Source organism: Brienomyrus brachyistius, chromosome 1, assembly GCF_023856365.1.
Source record: "Brienomyrus brachyistius isolate T26 chromosome 1, BBRACH_0.4, whole genome shotgun sequence".
NCBI classification, from domain to species: Eukaryota; Metazoa; Chordata; class Actinopteri; order Osteoglossiformes; family Mormyridae; genus Brienomyrus; species Brienomyrus brachyistius.
The window spans coordinates 53,696,333-53,719,958 of NC_064533.1; the positions used below are offsets into that span (position 1 = coordinate 53,696,333).

At 43.3% G+C, this 23,626-nt stretch overlaps 3 long non-coding RNA genes across 3 annotated transcripts; all 3 read left to right on the top strand.

Moving 5' to 3' along the window:
• Positions 1–51: 51 nt before the first annotated feature.
• Positions 52–1,618, top strand: LOC125732092 (uncharacterized). Its single transcript, XR_007391690.1, has 2 exons — positions 52–702; positions 1,176–1,618. It is a non-coding gene; the product is annotated as an uncharacterized LOC125732092 (long non-coding RNA).
• Positions 1,619–3,810: 2,192 nt separating this feature from the next.
• Positions 3,811–5,986, top strand: LOC125749767 (uncharacterized). Its single transcript, XR_007400066.1, has 3 exons — positions 3,811–4,920; positions 5,388–5,441; positions 5,535–5,986. It is a non-coding gene; the product is annotated as an uncharacterized LOC125749767 (long non-coding RNA).
• Positions 5,987–9,965: 3,979 nt separating this feature from the next.
• Positions 9,966–16,246, top strand: LOC125749756 (uncharacterized). Its single transcript, XR_007400055.1, has 2 exons — positions 9,966–15,287; positions 15,457–16,246. It is a non-coding gene; the product is annotated as an uncharacterized LOC125749756 (long non-coding RNA).
• The last annotated feature ends 7,380 nt before the right edge of the window (positions 16,247–23,626 follow it).

The window sequence follows — 23,626 nt, forward strand, 5'->3', positions numbered from 1 at the left end:
ATGCTTTTAACATTTTTACTTTACATTATTTACTTTTTTCTGAGCATCAGGTACACCACTGCAACACTTCGGAAACACACAACAGAAACTGGGGAGAAGAAGCTAATTAATCGTCGGGGGAAACGCGCGCATACCTGCGGAATCGGCGCGCCCGCGTTTAGGGGGCAAACGGCGGCTTTAAACGGGAAGGTGCTCGCAGCTCACACTTTTTTTCACATTGCTCATGCAGATTAAATACAGCATCAAACGGCTCGGATGAAAGGCAAATGGCCTCCGTACAGCCACCGCAGAACGTGCTTTGCATATTTCACCTTTAATATTGATTTTTGAAGCATTTGAAAACGAAGTGCAATCATTGGACTCTTTTTGTAGATAAAAGGGCCGGCCTTAAATGATTATAAGTTCAATTCAAATTACACTCATAGCGTGCTTATAATGAAGTCGGCCTTGGGAGAGGAGAAGACCGCCCTCGGTTGAAAACGGGACTGGGATCGCGGAGACGCACCTGTCGGTCCCTTGGGTGCTGGGACTGGACGGGGGGCCTAGGGTGACGGGACGGGTCTGACATTTAGCGCCCGGTGCGCTGGAGCAGAGCGAATCGGAATCCCGCCGTATTTAAGGACAGGACACAGTCTATTTATTGCGACGAGGCTCCCCGTGGTCCCTTAAAAAGGAGGCTGACATGCAGATGGGTGAGCATTGGTGGGTTTCTCTCCCTCGTTAAATTTGTGATGACAGGGTGGCGTTAAAAAACGGTCATAAAGAAAGTACTGTTATACCAAGTCACATTTTAGGCGGCATTTCAGGCGAAACTATTTGGAAATTGCGAACTCTTGATACTGCAAATGAAACGATGGTGCCGATGACTGAAGAGGTATAAAATGCGAAGTAAAAATAAGATTGCAGTCATCAGAACTTAGAGTAAATCGCTGAAGGGTTCATAAAATTACAGTTCAATATGAGCAAAATTATTTCTACAGCATGTTTTAATTCCAGTAATTAATAGGAAAAACAACTAATCCCTCCACACGCATCAATTAAATAAAATACTGTTAAATGTGTTTTTTTATTATTATTCTTTTCACTTGGTTTAAACAAAAACGGCTACTAGCTTTAGTCATGTCTTATTTATTTGTTTGATTGTTTGTTTATTGCTCCATTAACCATTTTTACAGAAACTGGGACCTTACGTAGAGGATCCAGACGATACAGGCATCATGGTGACGTTGGAGTGCCCTGACTTTAGAGCATGTTCAGAGCTTGGCCGCAATGCTGACCTGTCTGGAATGACTGTCTCACGGTGATTCATCAGTTGAGACCTCCACGGACTCCTCTGCCCTCATGACTTCTCCCACAAACACCTCGGACTCAAACATATGAAGATGACTTAATATTGTCGTTGGCACTCCTCAGTCCTTCTCGGTATACAGAGGAGAAAGGCTTCTGGCCTCGGTCAGGATTACCTCACCCTGTTAAACACTGGACCGTTTCTAAAGTAAAACCATACCTGTTGCGCAGGCACTGGGGGAAGGCTGGACGGCGTCTATCGGCGCTGATTTTTTTAAAATATTGTTCGAGTTACCATCTCAACCGAGGATGAATAAATGCATTAACTGTAGTTTTTGTGGAGACTCGATACTTTCTGATGGTCAAAATTGACAGCGTTGTACGGAGTACATTTAATGAGAGCTCCAAAAATGCAGTAAAATGGATGGAAAATAATGCAGGGTGGAATCTATATAAATGCTACTATTTTTAACATTCAGCTAGATTTTCGACTGATCAAAGAACTTATTATTAAGATTCTGTACACATATTAATAAATTATTTAAAAAAAATATGTAATGTAGCGTTTTCAGAGCGCTCCTGAAAATGCAATACAAAGCGCAGTGACCAGTTGAAAGCTTTGCACTTTTTTGGATGGGGAAGGAGGAGGGTGTGCCGAGTGATGGACGAGCAAAATCAGGAGCAGACTTTTGACCCCATTAAATCATTAACATACCCCCATATGCTCTTCGTATTATTCTCCGGGCACATGAAGGGCAGAACCCGGGAAGGGAGGGTAGACCTGGCACTTATTGAGAGAAAGTTCAATGACAGACGCAGAGGAAGGGTGCGAGTGACCAGCGGGGATTAGCCAATCAGATCGTTAGAAGAGGGGCCAGCGGCCAGAAGATTAGCCAATCAGATCGTCAGAAGAGCGGCCAGCGGTTCCGTCTGGCCGGAGCAGGTGCTATAGCGGTGTGCCAATAGTGCGCCGAAAATGAGAAAGAAAGAAGAATGCAGTTTGACCTGCGCACAAGTGCCTCTATCGCAGGGCATCGCTTCTCTCAATAGATAAGATTTATTATTATTTTAAATAGCGCTGATCCTATTCAGGTCTTAACGTCTGGATAGATGTTCAAGTGACTTAAATTTTAACCTAAGGGAGACGGGAGTCTCCTTCCGTCGAAGTTAGGCTACTTGGATTTGGATATAATTAAAAGTTAGCTTTTGTGAGTTGCGCAAAATACATTTCAATAGGCGATAGAGAAAAATCTGCATTTCCCTTTATCGTTCATACAAAACACTTATCAGCCTCGCTTTAGTTTAAACGAATGTGTAACGCATCATGCTTACGTAAAAAATGGTTTTAACGTAAAGTAATATCAAGCTAAAATTATTTTGGTATATGATATTCCCCCGCTCTACAAAAAAATAAAACAATGAAAATAATAAACTGTTTGTTTTATAACTATTTTAATTATAACGCTCTTTTTAAATTTGGAAAATATTAAAGCTGTGATAATTAATTAACACACGTTTAATCAAATTTAATATGATATGTATGGTAAATTAACATTATCTTTAGTAACCAACCATACTGTAGTTTCTGTTTTTAGATAAAATATCAACTGATATAATAACTACATTGTTTTAAATGCTACTTTTTCTAACGCCTTTTTAACGCTTCTACTCTTTCATTATTGATTTAAAGACTTGTTTGCAATTCCTATTTTTACAAAGGCACAACAATACTAATTACAATCGAAATAAAATAAGAATAAAGAAAATAGTTTTTCGTAAGTTTCTAAAGTTGTACTAGGCCTTAGTCAATAAAATACATTCTTTTACTTTTTAAGTCCGTCATTTTAGGAAAAACTGATATACCAAATGATGCTTTTGGATCTGACACTTGTTTACTTCTTTAAGATAACTAATAAATTGAAACATGTGAATGTAATTTCTGGCACCATCAGGGGCTACGAGCAAGCAAGCGGGCCGCTGCCCCCCGGACGCGGCAGGTGCAAGGCGGGGAGCGGGCGCGCAGCGAAGGGCACAAAGACAACAATGCTGTCCTGGACCAGGGGGAGGGAAGGCTTGCCCGGCCCTTTTTGTGTCTGTCCGCTTTTATTATTTCATTTTAATTTGGGGAAGGTGCGGGGTAAGAATGGGGCGCTTCATGGGGACAGTTATACCCTCCTGGTGGAAAGAGAGGCGCACCAGGGGTCCCGGGAACCAACAAAACTTCGTCTTTTATGTTCCCGCCCCCTTTGTGCACCACGCTGTCTGCTACCGCTGCATGTTGTCATATGTTTTGCCACTTTTACAGCATTACAAAAATGTAAAAAGAGCAATCATTACATTTGAGAAAAAAACAATAAATAATTAAACATTCAATTGATTTTAAATAATGCTTTGAATGCGTCGTCATAAATGTAGTTCAACTAAAGCATAACCCCAGTACTCCTCCAACTCCCTACCACCTTAAGAGAGAGCGAGCAGAGAGCGGATGTGACGGCGGCACCCAGTGACGCGAGGTGGCGAGCCGGAAACAGGAAGAGGTGAGCTCCTGTCCGGTGTGGGTTTATTAAGCGAAAACACTTCTGAGGTTTGGTCCCCAGTGTGGGATTCATAATGGTTATTAACAATGCTTACTGGCTATTTTATGTGCAATTTAAAAGTGGTCCATTTAAAGTTATGTGAAGCAGCGGCTTGTGATATCACGTTATCTGGGATGCCTATTTATAATTTTCGAAAGAAAAAGTAAAAAAATAAGGTAAACCACTTGTTTTCATAACAGTCCTGGTGAGTAGCTGTACAAAACGTACTTTCCCTTCTGATACTTAATCTTCATAGATATTTTCGCCCATGTTTTGTTGCAGCTGCTGGTAGGATACACACACAAAAAAAGCATTTACTGGTTGTGCTTGATCTACGGGGTTAATAACTCTTCCGTTACAAAAACAGTATATGTCTTTTTAAACGTTATTTGCTGCCCACAGTGACTGAAGTCGAAACTCAGCACGCCATTATTCGTTCCCTGGTAATGCTGTGTAATTCTTGCTAAGTTATTAACACCTGATAATCATACTATATAAATGAGAATGTCTGGGACACCCCTAATATTTCTATACAATTATTAGAAATGCATATGCATTTACAATTTACATATATGAATACATATTTTACTAGGCCATTCTAATTAAGAGCTCTGATCTTGGTTATAAATGTTGCCCCCTCCCCTATGACTCGAACCTGAACCTTAAGGTTATATGTGGTTATCTTTCACTGCCATTTGACCTACAACCCTGCATTTGTATTCAAGCAATTTGGTTTTCTAGCATGCCTCTGCTTTTGCATGTTTGTTATGAAACCTTGTCTAACTTGTTTCCTATACTGTTAATGTCTAATAAAACAATTCTAGAAAAGTTCTTTTTTTCCCCCTCGCCACATATTTTGGTTTTTGTGAGATATTTAGAAAGTGTCATACAGACAGTTCAACATACGGTATGGCTTAATTGTGCTTCTTTTGGGAAAAAGGCATTTCAATGGAGTATTAAAAAATAAAAGTGACTTAAGTGGATGGATGGTGAGGAGTCTGGATCATGGACCTCAGCACATAGTAACATGTTCGTGTGCTACAACGATTCAAATATGGTAAGATAACTGGCTGGCAAAAAGTAGCTCTCTCTGCCTGGAAGGCTGCCCCCCCCCCTCCCCCCCATAAAGTCAAATTTGAACGGATATTCACCCAGCGATGGGTCCTCTCCGTTCATGCTGTTAGGCGAAAGAACGTAATTATCCCCGGCCTCAAGTGTTCAGTCTTTCAATAGCCCAGCCTTTCTTGGGATTGACATATATATATAATGTAATTTAATATATATTTGATTTTTTAAGGCAAGCGTGTGATTGTATTCTCTAGGGATCAGGCCTAATGACAGTAGCTAATTATATACGGTGTAATTTTTAAAAACAGTTCATGAACCATAGATTGTACTTACCTGTTTAATACTCTTATCGGTAATTGCAGTATTTAATATAGCAAGGAAAATGAAGGTTGAGAACAAACAAGGGTACGTGAAAGATGGGAGATAGGTGGATTTATTATTTTTTTTTTCTTCCAGGGGAAAGAACCCAGGTTATTAATTGCTAGGATTCCTCCTGCACTGCCGAGTTGGGTAATTAAACTTGCCTATGCGTATATCTACAAGCAGGCATAAAGTCCTGCCGCTGAGTGCAAGGTGTTAAGATGCTTCTCCTCTTCTTTACAGCTGCTTTTAAATGGAAAACCAACATCCTGAACAATCACATGAACCATAATGAAATGGCACCGGTGTGGTAAAGATTTTAAAAGGTCAGGCCAGTTAATGAGAAACCCCAGCGCAGGCTTCAGTCAGGCCCTGGTCAGTTCTGGTCATACTCATGCCCATCCCAAGTCTGCACTTGCCGTAAGGTTGGCATTACGAAGACGGTGAAGTTACGTTCTGACTGTGTACTTCCACAATTTCCATGGAAGATGTGGCTCACCAGGTTAGGACACTGTCTCTGTGACGGGAAGGTCGCTGGCTCAAATCACATGTTTGACAGCGTGATTTCACTGAGAGCCCTGAGAAATGCCCATAACTCCAGGGGCTGGCTGACCCAGCATTCTCAAAAAAAAAAAGTAATTTGGATAAAAGTGACTGCTAAAATGAATAAAGTTTTAAGTCTTCTGGAACAACAATGATCAGAGAGAGAGAGAACAAATGCTAAGTTTGGGTAGTTATAACCTAGTTAAACACTTGCCCAGGAAGTCAGATCATTTAAAATAAACACTCATAGTGTGTGTGTACATTAGTCAAAAAGAGAACCCATTTGTAAGCCTATTTCTTTTTTATCCTTTTTATTTTCCATAATACCATATATACATTAGAGTACAATACAAAAACACAGAATAGTAGAGACAGTAGTCATACGTATTCAAACAGAACCAACCAAACAACACAGACCAAAGGTCACCCATTGTGCCCTGGCCCTGTTGTTTCTGAAATGAACACATTTGGGTTTGGATGCTCCTCGTGTGGGTACGCTCATATATGTCCGAGGGACTGCAGTTCTTTGTTCCGTCACCCAGCTCAGCCACTGAAACCGCATGATCTTACTGCTGAAGTCGTGCTTCAGCTAACTTGCATCGTGCATTGAACTCATAACTGGTAGATTAACCCATATGTGGATACGTATAATTAGGTACATATCCTTTCAGGGCATTTTTAAAATCATTAGTCTTGTGAATACGAGCACACTTGACTCAGTCAATTGCATAAAAAGGTCACTTTTTCAGTCATTGCAACTTTGAAATCTTAATCTGTGGGACTTTAAAACTTTCCTTCCCGCCCTAATAGGACATCAAAGACCCCTAAAGAAAAGTGTTTTTGCTCTTAGCCTGTTACATAAAGCCACAGAAAACGGCATTGTTCAAGCGTTAACGTTTTTACACAAAAACTCTGATTTGAGCCCACTTTCCCCAACTTATTCCGTGGATGAATATTACGCTCCTAATTTGCATGTCATTTTCTGAGTCGGCGCTGTCTCGATGCTGAGGGATTCCTCACGTCTGTAATTTGTCTGCTACGACATTTATCAGACCAATAAGTACCATGTTTTTAGCCGTTATTTATTTAAATATGTATCTGTGTCTTCCACTGCAATAATAGGATGTTAATTTGTATTAAGTCCCATGTCAGCAGCAGACCTCCACGTAACCTCCAATATCTATCATTCCCTTTGTAATGTTGTCTTCAGGCAATTGGGGCAAGCAACTCATGATGGAAACGTCTGTACGTGGCTTTTCCATTAAAATACGGTTAAAGACCCTTTGTAACGTCGTAATCTATAATGTTTAACCACGGGGGGTTGCGCTGACAACCTAGCGAACCGAGAGTGTTTTTTTAATGAAAATACAAACCCGAAAATAAATGGTATTGCATTTCAAGTTTAATATGCGTGTTTTATAGGATCGGTTCAAAGGGCACGATTACACAAAGCGTAACCATTTAATGGTGTTATTGGGGTAAAGGGAGCCCACGTGTGGGCAGCGTTTGAGTCCCTGGAAGCTGTAGCTTGCGTCCCCATTCCGGTGATGAGTAACAGGCACGACGTTAATATCGCTAACAGATGACCTGGATGTTCATATTATGCATCTAATTAAGATCATTTCCGCCCCCAGCCTGTGTTTTCAAACTGACTCTGTCACTTTTATTTTGCTTTGGTTTTTATGTAGGAGCATCTTACTGTGCACATTTAAAATCTTCATGGACTTGGTATAACCGTACTTTGTTTTTGTTCTCTGTTTTTAAATCTTTGCTGTTGTAATATGTACAGCTACTTTGACTGCTGTCTTTTGTCAGAACATGTGGGAGCTCTGACAGTATTTATCTTGAAACTGTAGATGCATTATTATTCTGAAACGCCAGGGTATAAAATGAGAAGCCTGTTTCATATGGATTATTTTCATATCCTTAAAATAAAACTTAGTCACTTGTGGGCGAGTTTTAGATTTCGATTTGCTTGCCTAGCTAGTGAACTCCAACAGCGAATTACACCTGCAGAGTGGATAATGAGCAGAGATAATGTAAAGCACTTTGAAACAATGAAATTTTGTGAAAATGTGCTGTACAAATGAAATTCAGTCGAACAAGTGAAAACATCACATACAGGGTGGCCCTCAAGCCTCCCGTTTTTTCACTTGTTGACATCTTTGGATTCACATAGGAAAGTCAGCGAGCCATTGTGTGGATGTGAAGTCATTTTACCCATGATGCCTCTGACAGTACCCACTGTTTGTTCTGTATGTGTCTTTATGAACGGGGTTGTGGAATAGCACTCCGGCTGTGTTGATAAGAGTCCCCCCCCCCCCCCCCCCCCAGCCGGGCTGTCAGCTGGTCCAGACCAGCCGCTCGTGGGATGAGATGTTTACGGAGTGTGACACACACAGTTTTACTGTAACTGCCACGTTTGGATCCGGTGTAACATGAGCTGTGACCTACCGGGAAGCGGCTGCAGAGGATCCATGCGTGCGTGATATTCTGTAGTCCCTGATGTGTGCTGTGGACCGCAAACAAGCACCTACACGGAGGAACATTACACACGTGCCGAATCTGTCATCCCACTGAGCTGCTCATGCCTAATATTAGTTACCCCTCTCTGTGTCTTCACAAGGCCAGTTGTGAATTTAAAGAGTATTAAATGATATCAGGGTGCTGTTTACAATAATGTGTGTTAATGTAGCATTTAGCGTAGGATGTGGCTGGCTTGATGGGTAGCAAGGGCTTTGGGTTTTGAATCTTACCTCTATTACCTCTGTCTTTAGTCTTTTGGAGAATTTGACCCACTTTAAGAAAGCTATAACTGGGAAGGTGACTTCTACCATTCGCATACAATGGCAGCCTATAACCTTGGTGCTAACCATGGGCTGTCATTGCTGTTTCATTGGGTTATATAGTTGATGCCCTCTTCAGTGCTGTTACCACCTCTGTACGTGAACAAAGCTAACATTTACCACCCTACCGTAGATGGAAAATGCTTTTCTGAACCATGTAATGTTGTTACCTAAGTCACCCTGGCTATGTTAGTTAGATTTGCTTAGTTATAGAGATTCAATAACTCTCTCTCCTCTGTCTTCTTAGCAGATCATAATTACAGCTCAAGGCTCCTCAGGTGACGCAGAGCCAGGGAGGAGGCGTGTCACAGGTGTTTAGTAACACAGGATCGAGCCGTGGGACAGTAATAGAGGAGCAGCATGTATAGCTGCCATTGTGCTGTAGAATTATGTTCGCGTAGGTCATGAGAAAGCTTGAAACTCAGACACCAGACTGGGGAAGTGCAGACCCCAGGAACATGTACTTTGTGGTTGAACTCTTTTTTTTCAGCAGTAGCCCATCTCTGTTTGAAAGTGAAATAAGATTTGCAATGATTTGTCTGAAACTGGTACATGGTTTCATGAGCAAATTCAGTAACTGTGTTAATCTTGCTTTTATTAACCCTCCCATATCTGAATCAGTCCTGCATATGCCGCTGAGAAGGCAGGAGTGATCAGTCCCCAGCTCAGTTGGAGCATCACTGTGGATTCTACGTCACTCGCCGGGATCAAATCTCATGTGAGGGATTAATTAGTCTTTCTGAAATGCAACGTCACTGTCAGCTTCCGTCCCATCGAGGCCCCTCTGTGACCGGTCGTGCAAAAATGGCCACCTCCTACGGGCAGCCGAGGCCAGCAGGATGGGCACGACAGCGGTCTGTCTCTGACTGACTCAGTGCGTTTGCGGGCCGCTACATTGACACTGCCGCTTAGGTGCCCCTGGGGGATTGACGTTTGAAGGCCCACTCGTGCTTGTCAGGTTGAAGGTTGCCACGTCAGATCACTGAGCCTTGTTGTTCCATCCAATAATAATCAACTAAGCTTAAGGACAACTACTTTATTGGCCAATTTATTAGGTACATTGACGTTTTATTTATGTAGCAGACGCTTTTATGCAAAGCAACATACAGCTGAAAAAGCAGGTTCAGCCAGACAGTCATTGGGGGTTAAAGGACAGGGACCCAGGGACTGCCTATTAACTTGCTGAAAAATTATATATATATATATATATATATATATATATATATATATATATATATATATATATATAATATATAAATTTAAAAAAATCTGTACAATTATTTGAATGTGATTTGATTATTCTTACTCATGATGATGATGATGAGTCACAAACAGCCACCCTCCTGGGATTTTTACATGCTTAGAGTTTATGGAGGATGGTGCAATAAACAAAAGTCCTCCATCACCAAAAACACCTTGTTAATGAGAGAGGTCAGAGCAGAATGGTCAGACTTGTTAAAGCTAACAGGTCAGTCACAAGTGCCGAAATAACAGCTCAGAGCATCAGAGGTGTGCAAAAAGGCATCTTCAACTGCGCAACTCCTCAACTCGGAAAGGGTCTTACCAGGTACTATGGGGGAGGTGTATGGCACAGTGGGTTAGGATGCTGTGATTGTAAGGTTGCTAGTTCAAAAAAAATATAAATGTACCGTAAATGCAGGGGTACCTAATAAAGTGAATGCTGAGTGTAAATTTCTTATGTTGACTGAATGGTGAAAATGCTGGTTTATAATGGAACAATTCATTTTCACTTTGGAAGTCTCCTTCAAAAGTGAAAAGGCAGAGTTGGTTCATTTTAGGGTTTTAATTGTTTTTAATCCATTTCATGAAGAGAATATGATGCGTATGCTGAATAGTGGATGGCAGTTGTAGAACATACTCATTTATAATTACGCATTGACCAATGGGGAGGTATCACGGTTACGTTTTAATGTCCGTCACCCGCGGCTGAAATTTCAGACTGGGGTTTGACTGACGTTCACTCACCCACAGCGTTTGTTGATCTCTGAGGTCAGAAAGCAGTGAGTAGGTGTGACCTTGCACGCGAGTTTTGACTACAGACTCACGCCCAGATGTGGAATTGACACCGTTAGCATTGTTTGCTGAGACATGTGATGCCACATCACTGTCACGCTCAGAAAAACGCTTTCTCTGAGAGAGGTTTTTTTCTTAACTTCTTTAAAGCTGCCCTACCTCTCCTCCATACTTCATGGCCATGATTGGAAGGCCATTGGTTCAAATCCTATGGTTTGCAGAGTGCTTTAACCTTTGGACCCTTAAGCAAGGCCCTTAACCCCAAAATTCTCCAGGGACTAGCTGACCCTGCCTCCTCAATAATGTACATCACTTTGGATTAAACTGTCTGCTGAATAAATAAATGTAAATGTATGTTTTGTTTTTTTTTTTGCTGGAAACAAAAATGTCAATTTGACAGTGACGATACAGAAAAGAGTATGCTGTCAAAAACATTCCTTCTTCAGAATAAAGGCTGAAACCACCCATTAACCACGATAACCCAGCAGCACCGGTAGCAGGGAGCCAGTATTGGTGTGATTTAGATGCCTTGTAGACTTTGGTAGCGTGCTCCTGCAATGACACCGAGACAGCAGTGGCTGCGTCCTACTGAACGCCTGTCTAGCCCCTGCAGGGAGGTCCTGTTTAATCAGGGGATGATCTCCAGGGATGGCAGCACTGTGCATTAACCCCCCAACTGAATAAGTGGACCCAGACATCATCATCATCATCATCATCATCATCATCATAGGCGCATCGTCATTAGCCTGTCAGGAGGCTTTACTGTTTGGAACGACTCCTTGGGGCTCCAACTACTTGCGCATCAATTTGTCGATGGAGAGTGTTGAAGGACATCTTCCCGGACATTGCTTCACAATCCATTGCTCCGGCTCTTTAGGCCCATAGCTTGACGTTGCCAGGTGTTAAGGGCAGTAATGTGTCTTGTATGTTTGTTTTCTGCAGGCAGATTGAAATGATAGGATTCTGAGCTGCTTCTTTCCGCTCTCCTGCCTGCCAGTTCCCTTTAATATCTCCTTTTTTATCCAGTTGTTGTCACATTTCCTTTTCCTCTCCCACTGAAGCGTTCTACTAAGAAATGTGTGGTTTCTAAAGATACCAGTCTGCCCTCTCACTGCCTGCTGTAAAGACCTCTTGGTAAAGACCATGCCATGGTAAAGACCTCTGGAGTTCTCTTCCCCTTGAAGACTTTAATGCTCCTCTCCAACTTGAGCTCTACTCGTTGTTCATCTTTGATCTTCAACCAATTGCGAGGAATAGTCTGTATGTGCAAAATTCTGAATCCTTTAAAGCCAAAATGTGCTACTTGCATTGCAGTTTCACTAATAGTTGGCCTATTTGAATAATTAGAGTTTTGGACAAAGAACAGAATGGAGAACATATTTTATAGAGAACAATTGTACCACAGCTTTGAGGTTAAATGTTTACTAGCCAACATCAACAATGTTTACTGCATCAACAAAAGCTGATTTGATTTGCATGAATATGCCTTTTATAAATATGACCTTTAACAAAAAAAACCTCAGCGATACATATAATTTACTGAAGTGCTAATGCAAAAGACTGCATACATCTGTAGGTAAATTTACATTTAATCTTAAATAGTTAATGTGTTCTTTAGTGCATATTTTTTTTGGCTTTGGTATTTTTTACTATAAGGTGTCTTGTATGGTTTAGGAAGGTAAATTTGACATGTAAAATCTGACTTACGTAAGAGTTTGTGGAACTGATTACTTACGTCATTTGAAATCTCCATGTGTTGGGGGGTTGGTATGGGGGTGGCAAGAAAGTTGGCTACATTCCACTTGAAATATTCCACGTGGCCAAAAGACATAACAACCTGTTTTTCTGAGTATGGCCCAGTTCGTGCTCAGCTTTCTGCCAGCGAACCCCTTCCCTTCTCTCCACCAGCCAGATTGACGGCCCCAAGCCTGCGCTCTATTTTCACAAGCAGAGATTAACTGCTCCCTCCCTCCCCTCTAACTCTCAGGTCTGACTGCAATGAACTCCAATTACCGTGCCGCCATCTTGCCGTAATTGGCTGATTATTACCCCAAGCTGAGCCTCTCCCCATCTAATCAGCAGTATCTGCCAGCCAAAGGCGGTGCTTGTCGCCACTGCTGCTGCATTGGGGTCTGCTGACCCCTGCCCAGTCCATAGAGACTAGCTGACTACATCCTGCTTGCTCTACCTCAATGAGTTTTAAATGATCCAGCGTCCCAGACCGCGCGCCGAGTTCAGCTGCCGCCAGAGCAATTGAATTTTATCTGCCCTCAGGTACATATCCCCTGCTTATGGAGATAGAACATCAGAGGCTTGGCCCTCAAACTCACATCACACCCTGTGTTAGAGACCCACTTCCTCCTGGAGACATGTAATCCAGGCATCCCATCCTGGTACTCCTCAGAAAAATGGGGGGTGTTGTCATGGCATCAGAATGTGATGTATGTGCCATCCTGGAAATGACCCAGGGTGCCAGTCTTTTTCTTGATAAGTAAAAGCAGAGAGCTGGGTTTATGATACTGTTGGAATCATCCTTGCCTTTGGTAGGATGTCCCTAGCAGAGTGCTTTCATTATCAAATAAATGGTCAGAAAAAAGGATGGGCTATGCCTCTGACCAGGGATCAGAAGGTTGCTGGTTCAAATCCTTGGGTCAGAAGCGCATTGCCACCTTTGGGCCTGTAAGTGAGGCCCCAGATCTCCAGTTACCCAAAGCACTGTCTGACCCTGTTTTGCGAAATGTATGTTGCATTGGATAAACAAAAAAAATCTGTTATTGTACATGTCGTTCAAATATATGAGGATGAATATGAAAGGGCTGAAGATGGAGTCAGAGTTTGGGTGTCTTTATGCACTGGTGGCTTCGCACAGATGCGAGCGTGAATATGCCCCTTTCTCGTTTCGTGAATCACTGTGTAATACATGCCTGCTGTTTTCTAGGAATGAGCCATCGTGTCCTATGAAAAAAAACCTGCACAGTTATGTCTCAGAGGTGTCACTCACATATGGATCTGCTGGTCCTTTGAAAATAAAAAGGTAGATTTACAGTAAATGATATTATTGGGGTATGGTTTGTGTGTATGTGTGTGTGTGTTTGCATAGATCACATTTGGGGACAAGAATGTCCCCAAAGTCCCGTAAAACCTGAAACTTCCTTATTTTTGGGAACATTTTTCAGGTCCACATTTGGATAAAGTTATAAAAACCTTATTAAAATCAGTTCTATCAATAAAGTAAAAATTCAGTTGTATTTTGTTTGGTTTCTTATGGTTAAGGTTAGGGCTGGGTAGGGGTTAAGGATGTTGCAATTGGGATTAGGGGTTTTCCTATAGAAATGAATGGAAGGTCCCCATTTAGATAGGTACACCAACATTTGTGTGTGTGTGTGTGTATTTGTTTTTTTGTCTTCTGTGGCAGCTCTGACACGTTGGGGATTCCCTGAAGGTTTTCAGCTGTACCGTGCCTGAAATGACGGATCCTCCTCAGATGATTATGTGGAACATGACATATCAGCATCGTCTCCGTGTTAGATGTTTGTTTGTAATCTCTAACTGCGGGATGGGAATCCCCACAAAAAGTTATTCTTCTTAAAATATCGTTATGAAACTAACTATTAGTTAGTTCGCTCGCTTGTTTGGGGCTCTTCTTCAAAGTTTGAGCCCAGGTGCCTATTCTACCCCGTGGAGTTCTGGCCCAGGTACCTCTCCTGTAGCATGGGGTCCCAGTCTGGGCATCTCTCCTGCCACACGGGGTTCCGGCCTGGGTGCTTTTTCTGCCAGGTGGGGTACGGGCCCAGGCATCTTTGCTGTGGGATGGGGTCCCAGATCCAGGCACCTCTCCTTTGGTGTAGGGTTCTAGCCCAGGTGCCACTCCTTCAGGTCTTCTACCTTCCTTCCGGTCCGGGCACCTCTTTTGTCTGGTTGCCTCTCCTGCACCTCTCCCATTCCCGCACATGTGGCAGGTGGCCTCTGTCTGCTAGCCACATCCTGCGAAAGCTGCCCCACGAAGTCTTTCAGACACATATTTAAAACTTTGTCTCTGGACTGACTGGCACACCACCAGGGACCAGATATATCAAGACTGAAACTTCCATGCTGAGAAATGCATCCGGGCACGGTGGGTAATTATTTCACAATAAGCCCACTCGTGTAACTCTGTACCACATGCATTTGGAGGTGTGCATGGATGGATGATTTCCTCATTTTCTGCTCCATCAGCCAACCTGACGTCAGACCTGGTAAATGTGTCAAAGTGCGGTAAGGCCATTTAAATGTGTTTTGATTGATATTCGTGACCCTGCAGGTGACTCACTGATGGAAATTTTGTTGAATGGTGAAAATGAAGTGTGTCAGGAAGTATTCTCTTCGTGCAAATGTCACCAGGTGCCACCAAGAATGTTTTGGGACTTTGCTTAAAGCGGCAGGTTTAAGAGGTAACCACCGGCCCTACTCGCCCACCATGACGGCCACCTTTCACCGCTTCTCTTGGAATCTCTGGGTTTTTTTGGAAATACCGTGGGTGGCCGCATCCTGCATATGTTTAACTACCCACTTATCGTGGGCTTAAACCCATAAGGTGTGATCAATTTTCTGTAATATTCCATTTCCTGGAAAGTAGCTAATATCTTCCAAAAACAGAGTCTTTTCTATGAAATACAGATAACTCAGTCAGTGCATCTATTGTTTCTCCTTGATGTTATTAGTTTCTAATTAGAATTTTCTGTTTTGTCTTTTTTTCCATGTAGTATGTGCTCTGCATCTTCCGAAAAATGGCTCCCGTTTTGCTGCTGGCCATTTAGTCTGCAACAAGACATCCTCACTGTTCACACAGAAGATCAGAGCAACTTCAGCTTCTTCAAATGAATTTGAAATTTCTGGATTGAGAAGCATGTTCATGACATGAGTTTTTCTGCACTGATCGGATGACGGTGCTCTCCACGCAGCAGTAGCGGGTCGGAAGATGAGACCCAGTTGCCTGATCGTGCCCTGAGTTTGTGCTTTTGGCTGTTTTCAGCCCTCAGGAGGCCAAAGGGGGTGCACGTGGTCCACATTCCAGTGTGTAGGCCCAGCATAAGCCCTTCTTGCACCTGCAATCGCTGGCCAGAGCCCAATGGTGTTTTTTTCACTCAGTTACTCAGAAATGCACCAGGTGGAAACCGTCTCGGAGTGCTGGGGTGCCACGCCTGATGGAAAACAAACAGAGTTGCATTTGGTTTCTGATATGACTGGGGGGGAACCCCAGCCTGTGCAAAGCACTGAGTCAATTTCTTGTTGTGTGTCATAATTACTCAGCCTGCATCCGTTTATATAACCTTTTTTATGGTGAGAAATTTGCTGATGCATATCAAACACGAACATTCACTTTGGGTTGTGTATTTTTCATATATACAGTACCAGTCAAAAGTTTGGACACACCTGCTTTTATTGCATTGGTCCCTGTTTTAGCTGTTATTCACCTTATAGTAAAAGGCCTTGAGGCAATGTGAATGCTTTAATACATGTCAAATAATAAACATTCAATATCTGAGTTTTTTTTTATTTTAGGGTCTTCATAAAAACCCCTTTTGCTTTGATGACAGCATTGCAGAGCCTTGACATTCTTTCAACCAGCTTCCAGAAGTACTCACCTGTAATGCTGCTCCAAGCAGTCCTGAAAGCAGCACTGCAGGGTTTTGCTTAGAGCAGTGCTTCTCAAACCTGGTCCTCGGGCCCCACTGCCTTGCTTGTTTTACAGCTATCCCTGCCCCACACACAAGTCCCAGCTGTCTTTCAGCTTCTGATTGACTGAACACACGTGATCCAGGTAATCAGAAGTGTGTGGGGCAGGGATAGCTGGAAAACAAGCAGGGCAGTGGGGCCTGAGGACCGAGTTTGAGAACCACTGATTTAGACAAAAAAAGTATTTTGGATTTTTAAGCTATGCTTAAAAATATCAGAATTTTATTGAGTTGCATAACACAGTAACTTGAATTTAATGGTAAAAGATCCATTTTTTCTGGAGTTTTTAATCTTTCCTCTGTGGAACCTTGACTATAGCAGCCCCAAAAATACTGTGGCGTCGATGAGCCAAACAACCAGTTAATTTGCATATGTCCCAGCATGCCACACTGCTGTACCGTAAATAGCCCCTGTCTATGTGCCTTGTTCCATGTGTCACGGTTCTTGTACTAGTGTCCTGTTTAGATTTGTGTTCGATCCCTGTGTGTCTGTGTATAGAGTACCCACCGTGGGTGTGCTTTCCCATCTACCGTGTGACCTCCCCATGTTTCCTCGATGTTGCTGTTGCTTGAGTGTGGTCATTTTATGTAGTACTTAAAAAAAAGCAATGATATATCAGTCCATTTCTACTTGTTTGTAGTTACCATCATCCTGATGTCTTGGTCTGCTTGTTGGCACCGTAGCCATTGCTGCTCTGTTTTTTCTTGATTCGGGGAGATTAAACGTTTTGCTGATCTGTTGAATGGGGTTGCCTTCGCTTTTGTACAAATAAATTATGGTAGACATTTTCTCAGAGCTGATGTCACACTTTTTACAATTACTTTCAAGGACCTGCTCTATAGTGGGCATAGTGTCTTTGGGGACATAAAGATGTTCTTCCCACAGGTGGTGTTCATCATCACATCTTTCATGAACATGTTCCACTAAGCCTCCCACCAAGAATAAATTTCCACTAAGCCCCCCACCCAGAACATTATGTCTATTGTTTTAATAATCTACAACCTAACCAATATTTTTTTATTAAATGTTTTGCTTGATAAGTTTGCTTAGGTTATCTATCATTTTTCATAAATGCAATTTTTTCTGACATTTTGTTATGCAACTCAGAAACATTCTGACATTTATAAGCATGGCTTAAGTGTTCAAATACTTTTTGGGGACACATATATTTATGCATCTATTATCCTGTAAACTAACATCAGATAATTTTACTCACATTCCGGCTCATATGGTTGCCCATTTTACATATAAACACGGCATTCAGAACCTATAAATATGCCGAAAGAGATCTTACAGGTGCCGTGTATTCTAATCCTAATTCAACGTGGCTGTTTATTTTCCTTTTGTTGTGACGGTAATGCCGGCGATAACACGGTCTGCATAAACTTTTACTCCTAGAGAGGGGGAAGAAAAAAAAGAGTGAAGGAGAGGAGATTAGTCCTGTAGCCGACATGACGGGTTGGGGTGGGTTTCCACAGCGGCGAGCTCAGGCTGCTGGGAGCCGGCCTTGTTCCTGCCTTGTTATTCCGCTAATGTGTACGGTTTAAGGGGAATTATGCACATCTCAATGTGGCCGCAAATGATATTATTCATGCACAGGTGCTGCTCTAAGCCGCTTCTGAATGATAATTAAGATAATCTCCCCCTTTCTTCCCTCCTCTGCGCCTCTCCACGCCGATCCACTTTGTTGAGCGATTTCTCTTGTGTCAATACCTCGCGAGGCGGAGGACATTGTCTGCCCCCTCTCTCAGCAAAGAAACCCGCTAACAACTGCGACAAAATTGATCCCCCCCCTTCCCCCCTGAGCACTTCGGTATCCCGAGAAAGGCCTGCCAAGCGGAATTAGAGGAAAAAGAAGTTTCCCAAGTGAGTGGCCTGGTGTTGCTAAGCTAACCCTACCGGTGGGGGCACCTCTCTGTCAGTAAAAGCTGTACCTCTTGCATTTATTTGCTTTCGCCTTTTTGGTGTTTTGATTTCACAGTCCTTGCTCTTGCGCATCTCGCTGCTTTGCTGATCTAAGCTGTAGCAACCGATCCATGTGGTTTAGATATTGTAAATGCCCATACGCTAGCATTTTGGAGAATTTTAATTGAAGCATGAATGTGTAAATACTGCATTTGCTTGGATAGTTTTACTTCAATACTCAGCATCCCTGATGCTATATCGCCAAAGACCAATGTCACACTCGTCCACATCGGTGGTTACAGCAATCCCTGCCTTGCCTGCCCATGTGCCATGTGCCTCAGCTCCTAAAAGGATCCAGCATCTGTTTCACTGCTGTGAAGCCAACAGTAGTTGTTTGCTGCTTGCTGCAGAAATAGGTCTCACTCCTTTTAATTAACCTGGACATCATTGAAGCTTAATAGGGCGTCGAACCCACATCCTCAAAAACAAAATATGCAAGTGCATCTCCTTGCATTCTGGGGACTTTCTTGCTCATCTGAGGATGCTCACGGTAAGAGTTGGGGGAAACGAGCAGGGTGCAGTCATCCTCTGCAACCCTCTTGTGTGGAGCAGGTAGTTTTATTTTTAACCTGTCCCCCAAAGTTGTCTGACCTGGGTGAGTTCTGCATCTGCGATAATATTCACTGTGACTGAAGGTGCCATTACTGGATCCGCTCTGGTCCCTGAATGGGCCTGAAGGTAGATGTCTGCACTGGCGAGAACGGACCCTTTACGTGATGCAGCTTTCCATGGGTCTCGGATGCACTGCGCATTGAAAAAAATTTAAAACTCAGATCCTGTCAATGAGTAAATTGATACCAGTAATATTTGCACACCGGACCGGAGGGGGGGGTGGGTTCACCATGACCCATGGGGAGCTGCGGAAACATTCTGCCTCAAGGCAAAACCTTTACTCTGGCAGTAGGACTGGAAATATCCCTTAATGGAACCCAAATGAACAAATTGTTATAGATATTTCACAGGCAAGAAGAACAGTTTGATGTATTTAAGGTAAACATGTTGTTAGAATCAGCTTACCAGACGGTCTTGCTCAAGGCAGGATACAGGATATCTAATGTATAAGAAGACGCCTGTTTTTCTTTTGGTGTTTGAGTTGTACTATCAATTCCCTGAATGCAGAGAGCAAGAATTTTCATAAATAAATAAAATGAAATTGTATCATTATTTTCCCCATTTATCCCCAGAGTTTTGGGGTCTGATGGTGCGGTAGTGCGTGTCGCCCCTGCCCACACCCTGCTCCTTTGCCATGTGATGGAAGGGGGCGCTAGGGAGAGCACTTCCTCATTGTTCCTGGAAGGGTCCTGGGTGATGCACACACTGCACCTACATTGTCCTCACACGGAGCCCTGCTCTTAGCTCTGCTGGGTTCATTTTTTTGTTTCACGGAGCGTCGCCCTGAAAAACGAGAGAGATCTACAGAGTAATCGTTATTATACTCCATGAAATGTAATGCTGGCAATAAAAGTATTCAAATATAGGGGGGGGGGGTTAAGTGAACATCCATCAAACTGTTTATCAATGTCAGGACCATGGTGGGAGATTAGGGGGGGTGAGTGTGTGTGTGTGTGTGTGTGTGTGGGGAGGGGGGGTAAAGAGATTCCCATGGTCGAAGTTTTGAATTATTTTGACATTTAAAATATTTATTTTCTGCAGATAAGGGAGGGATCTTTTAAATTTACATTTCAGATGAGCTGAGTAGTTTTCAATCTGTCCAGAATAACTTGTACAATGTTGTCATGCTCTTGCAAACAAAGGAAATTTCATATAAGTATGTTAAGCCCTCAGTAGGAAAAACAGAATTAGTCTGACTTTTTTTCAGCAAAGCCCAGATTTCCTTTGTAAATGGTGCTGAGTTATATATATTTAAAGGGTGCCCTCTGGCTGTGCAGCACCCTGAAATGGAGGCAGGGGGGGCGATGATCGCTGCCGGGGCTTCAGCTTCAGAATAACGGTCCGTCAGACCCTCTCAGAAGCTTAGAATTAACTGCATTGCATTAATCTCAATTTTCAAATTTTCATCCGGTTACTTGTTAAACCCGGTGGAGGAGAGCAGTTATCACTGGCAATGTCTCCAGGATACAGCCTGCTCGCGCTGAGGTTTCGGAACCGAGCTAAAGAACGGCAGGTCTAGAACCCACCCCCCAGAGATAATAGAGAAATGAGGGTATCCCATTATTCAGAGAAAGATCTGGGGTGACTGACTGAATGGTCTGAAGGCTTGGCCCAGTCATTTACAATGTGTTTGTATGTGTGTGATGTATGTATGCTGCGTCCCTGTCCTCATTGTTTTGCCAGGCCACGTGGATAAACGGGCACCTTCAGAAAAGCACCGTGGTTATTTTAACTTCTAACAGGACTCAGGTTAGAACATCAGAACACGTTTGGTTTGGGCCGCGCAGCCCCCTTTCAGAGAGCCCTGGTATTGTTCACGGAGCAGCACAAAACGCCTGTTGTTGTGTTGTCAGATCCCATAATGTCACCTTGCCCTTATTTGCATGGGGGGCTGAACCCAACTACTTATTGTCTTCTACCCTCCCCCCGAAAGAGACTTTGAAACTCAAGACGGAAAAACTCCTGGGATCTGAAAAACATGGTGCTTAGTCCTAATAATAAACTGATTTTCTGTGAGTCTGAAGCACTGAAATGTATATACTGCTTATTTTCAGGGATCAGTTGCACGATTGTTGGGGGAAGATGTGGTGGTTTTTTTTTTTTTTTTGGGTGGGGGGACTGTGAGGGTGTCCCAATATCAAACAAACTGAGAAAGTCCCATGTTCAATAATGACACTTGCACGGAGTATTTTTCTTGGCATTTTGGAAAATTCCTTGCTTTTTTTTCAAGAGCCGCATTTAATTAGATTAAAAGCAAAGAAGCTGATAGATATCAGCCGGGCCCACAGAATCTGCCTGGTTCTGATTTAGCACAGATCCAATTGTTACTGATTTGGAGTAGTGTTTTTTTTTTAAGAAAAAAAAGAGATACTGCTTTTGAATGATCGCAGGTGTGGAACTGCTACCCGGGCTGGGGGGGGTGGGGGGTGGCTGATTAACCGGTAGAGTCTGCAGATCGAGCTGCTGGAGGGGTTAGCTGGATATCAATCTGCACCCCAAGCCAAGTCCTGCCTTTCACACCTGTTAAGGGAAGATACGCCTTTCCAGTCCTAAAACACAGATCGATATCTGATAAGGTGTCCTTTTTTCCCCCAGCTTTGAAATTTTGGCTTCTGCAGGCAGCAGTGCAGAGCCAACCTGAGATTCGCATCCAAGAAAATGTCCTGGACGAATTTAGTTTTACTACATGGTATTTTTAACCGATTTTTCCTGACGCGCTCACGGGGCCCTGGTGTAGTGTTCTGACGGACGTGGCCAAAAGTACAAGATTAAATTAAGAACCAATTATTCCTGTATTAACGGAGCTAAATCGGTATTGTGCTAATTAAGATGGGGGTTTTTAAAGTAATCTTTTATCGGGAGGAATGGGAGAAGGCGCACATCCCTCAGTTACGTTCCAGAGTTAAGTAAAGTTAGCGCCTTGCTGCCTTCTGTGCAGGATGTCCCCGAGACTGTCCCAGGCAGGAAAAGGTAAAAATAGAGCCTTCATCTGGTTCGAGTCAAGTGGGGGGGTAAAGTGGGGGGGGCGGGATTTTGATTGAAGCCACGGCAGGCTGGGAAACACGAGCGGTCCCCACTGCCGAGGATGGAGGGTGACGCGATCGCGGCCCCGCCACATGAAAGGGATGGCAGTGGGGACGGGCAACGGCCGCCTGGGCCACGTTAGGGGGGGCTTCCCTCTTCAAAGCCCCTGGGGAAGCCAACCCCCCCCCCTCTGCCGGGGTGTCTTTCATTAGTGGGGCCTTGGGAAACCTGGATCTCCTTAGAGGCTCTCCATAGAGGTACCTGGGAGATCTGCACCTCTGCAGTGTCACGCATCTCCTTTTGCAGCTTTGGATCAGACACACAGGCAGGGGGGGGGATTAAACTCCCTGGTCTAGCAGTGTATTTGCCACACCCTGTGACCTGGATGATGACACGAACGATTGGATGTCGCACTGGATACATCTGCTCTGTACCGCCAGCGGCAGAGACGTCCGGCAGACTGCAATTTCGTTCCCACATTTGCGATTCGACTGCCGTGTTTGCAGTTGCTGGGTGGGGCAAAGCCACTGTGTGCCACTCAAATGCTGTATAGGCTACACATGGCTTGTGGAGGGAGGGGGGTGGAATCAACTAAAACTTTTGCAAGAGGGAAATGTTTCATTTCTATTTTTTCCCTACAAGTTTATGATAATGTTCTTCTCGAAATGTGTGAATAGGACATGAATGCACTCAATTATTGTGGCATTATTGTCACTCTTAAGTCCCCATTTTTATCCCGAGTGATACAGGAGTTCATCAGCGTTTCAGAGGCTGATTAGCATATTATTATTATGTAAGTGGTGTCCATCATCCCACACGCTAAATGAGGGGGGGGGGGCTTCTCCCCCCTTTCACTCAGAAAATCATGATTTAGCCGTAATAAGTGTCTTGAAAACAGCCATCAGACTGTCCTTTGAGCGTCTGCCCGACTCTGCAGCAGTAAATCCACGTCAATCTCGATTTTGGGGGCTGCAAACAAACGGCACGGAAATGCTGTAATGGAAAGGCAATAATTGACTTGGTTGAGGAACTTTATCGGGCACTCTGGCGTGATTCGAGGGACGTAATCTGCTTTGGCTGACGCCCGGCCTCCACGAGTGCCTACGAGTGCTAATAAACCTTCAACCTCTCAGCCATTAATGCACATCTCAGGCTCTCGCCACAGTGACGTTTGAAAACAGAATGTTTTATCATTGTGCCACACAAGAGTGTACAGACCTAAAGCCTTTTCTGGGGGAATAATTAGAATCTATTTAAAATGTTCAATACTGACCACGGTATTAAGACTAGTCTAAGCTTGTTAACCAGGGCAATTAAAGGATTTCCCCCCCAGAGTTAATGAAGGGGTATTTACCTGAAATTGATTATGTCACTTGGGGTCTGCATTAATTGTGCCAAGCCTTCAAAAAAAATGGGAAGAATAATTAATTCATCCATTTTGTCTTTAACAAGGCACTTGCATGGTCTGTTTTTTTCTCATTTATGTTTTGCTTTGTTATTATTTAGCTGCTTTTGTTTACTTGTACGAGCACCAAGTCAGGAGCTGAGTGGATCATTCGCAAGAGCCACCCAAAGCTAAATTAAGCGGGGCGCTTA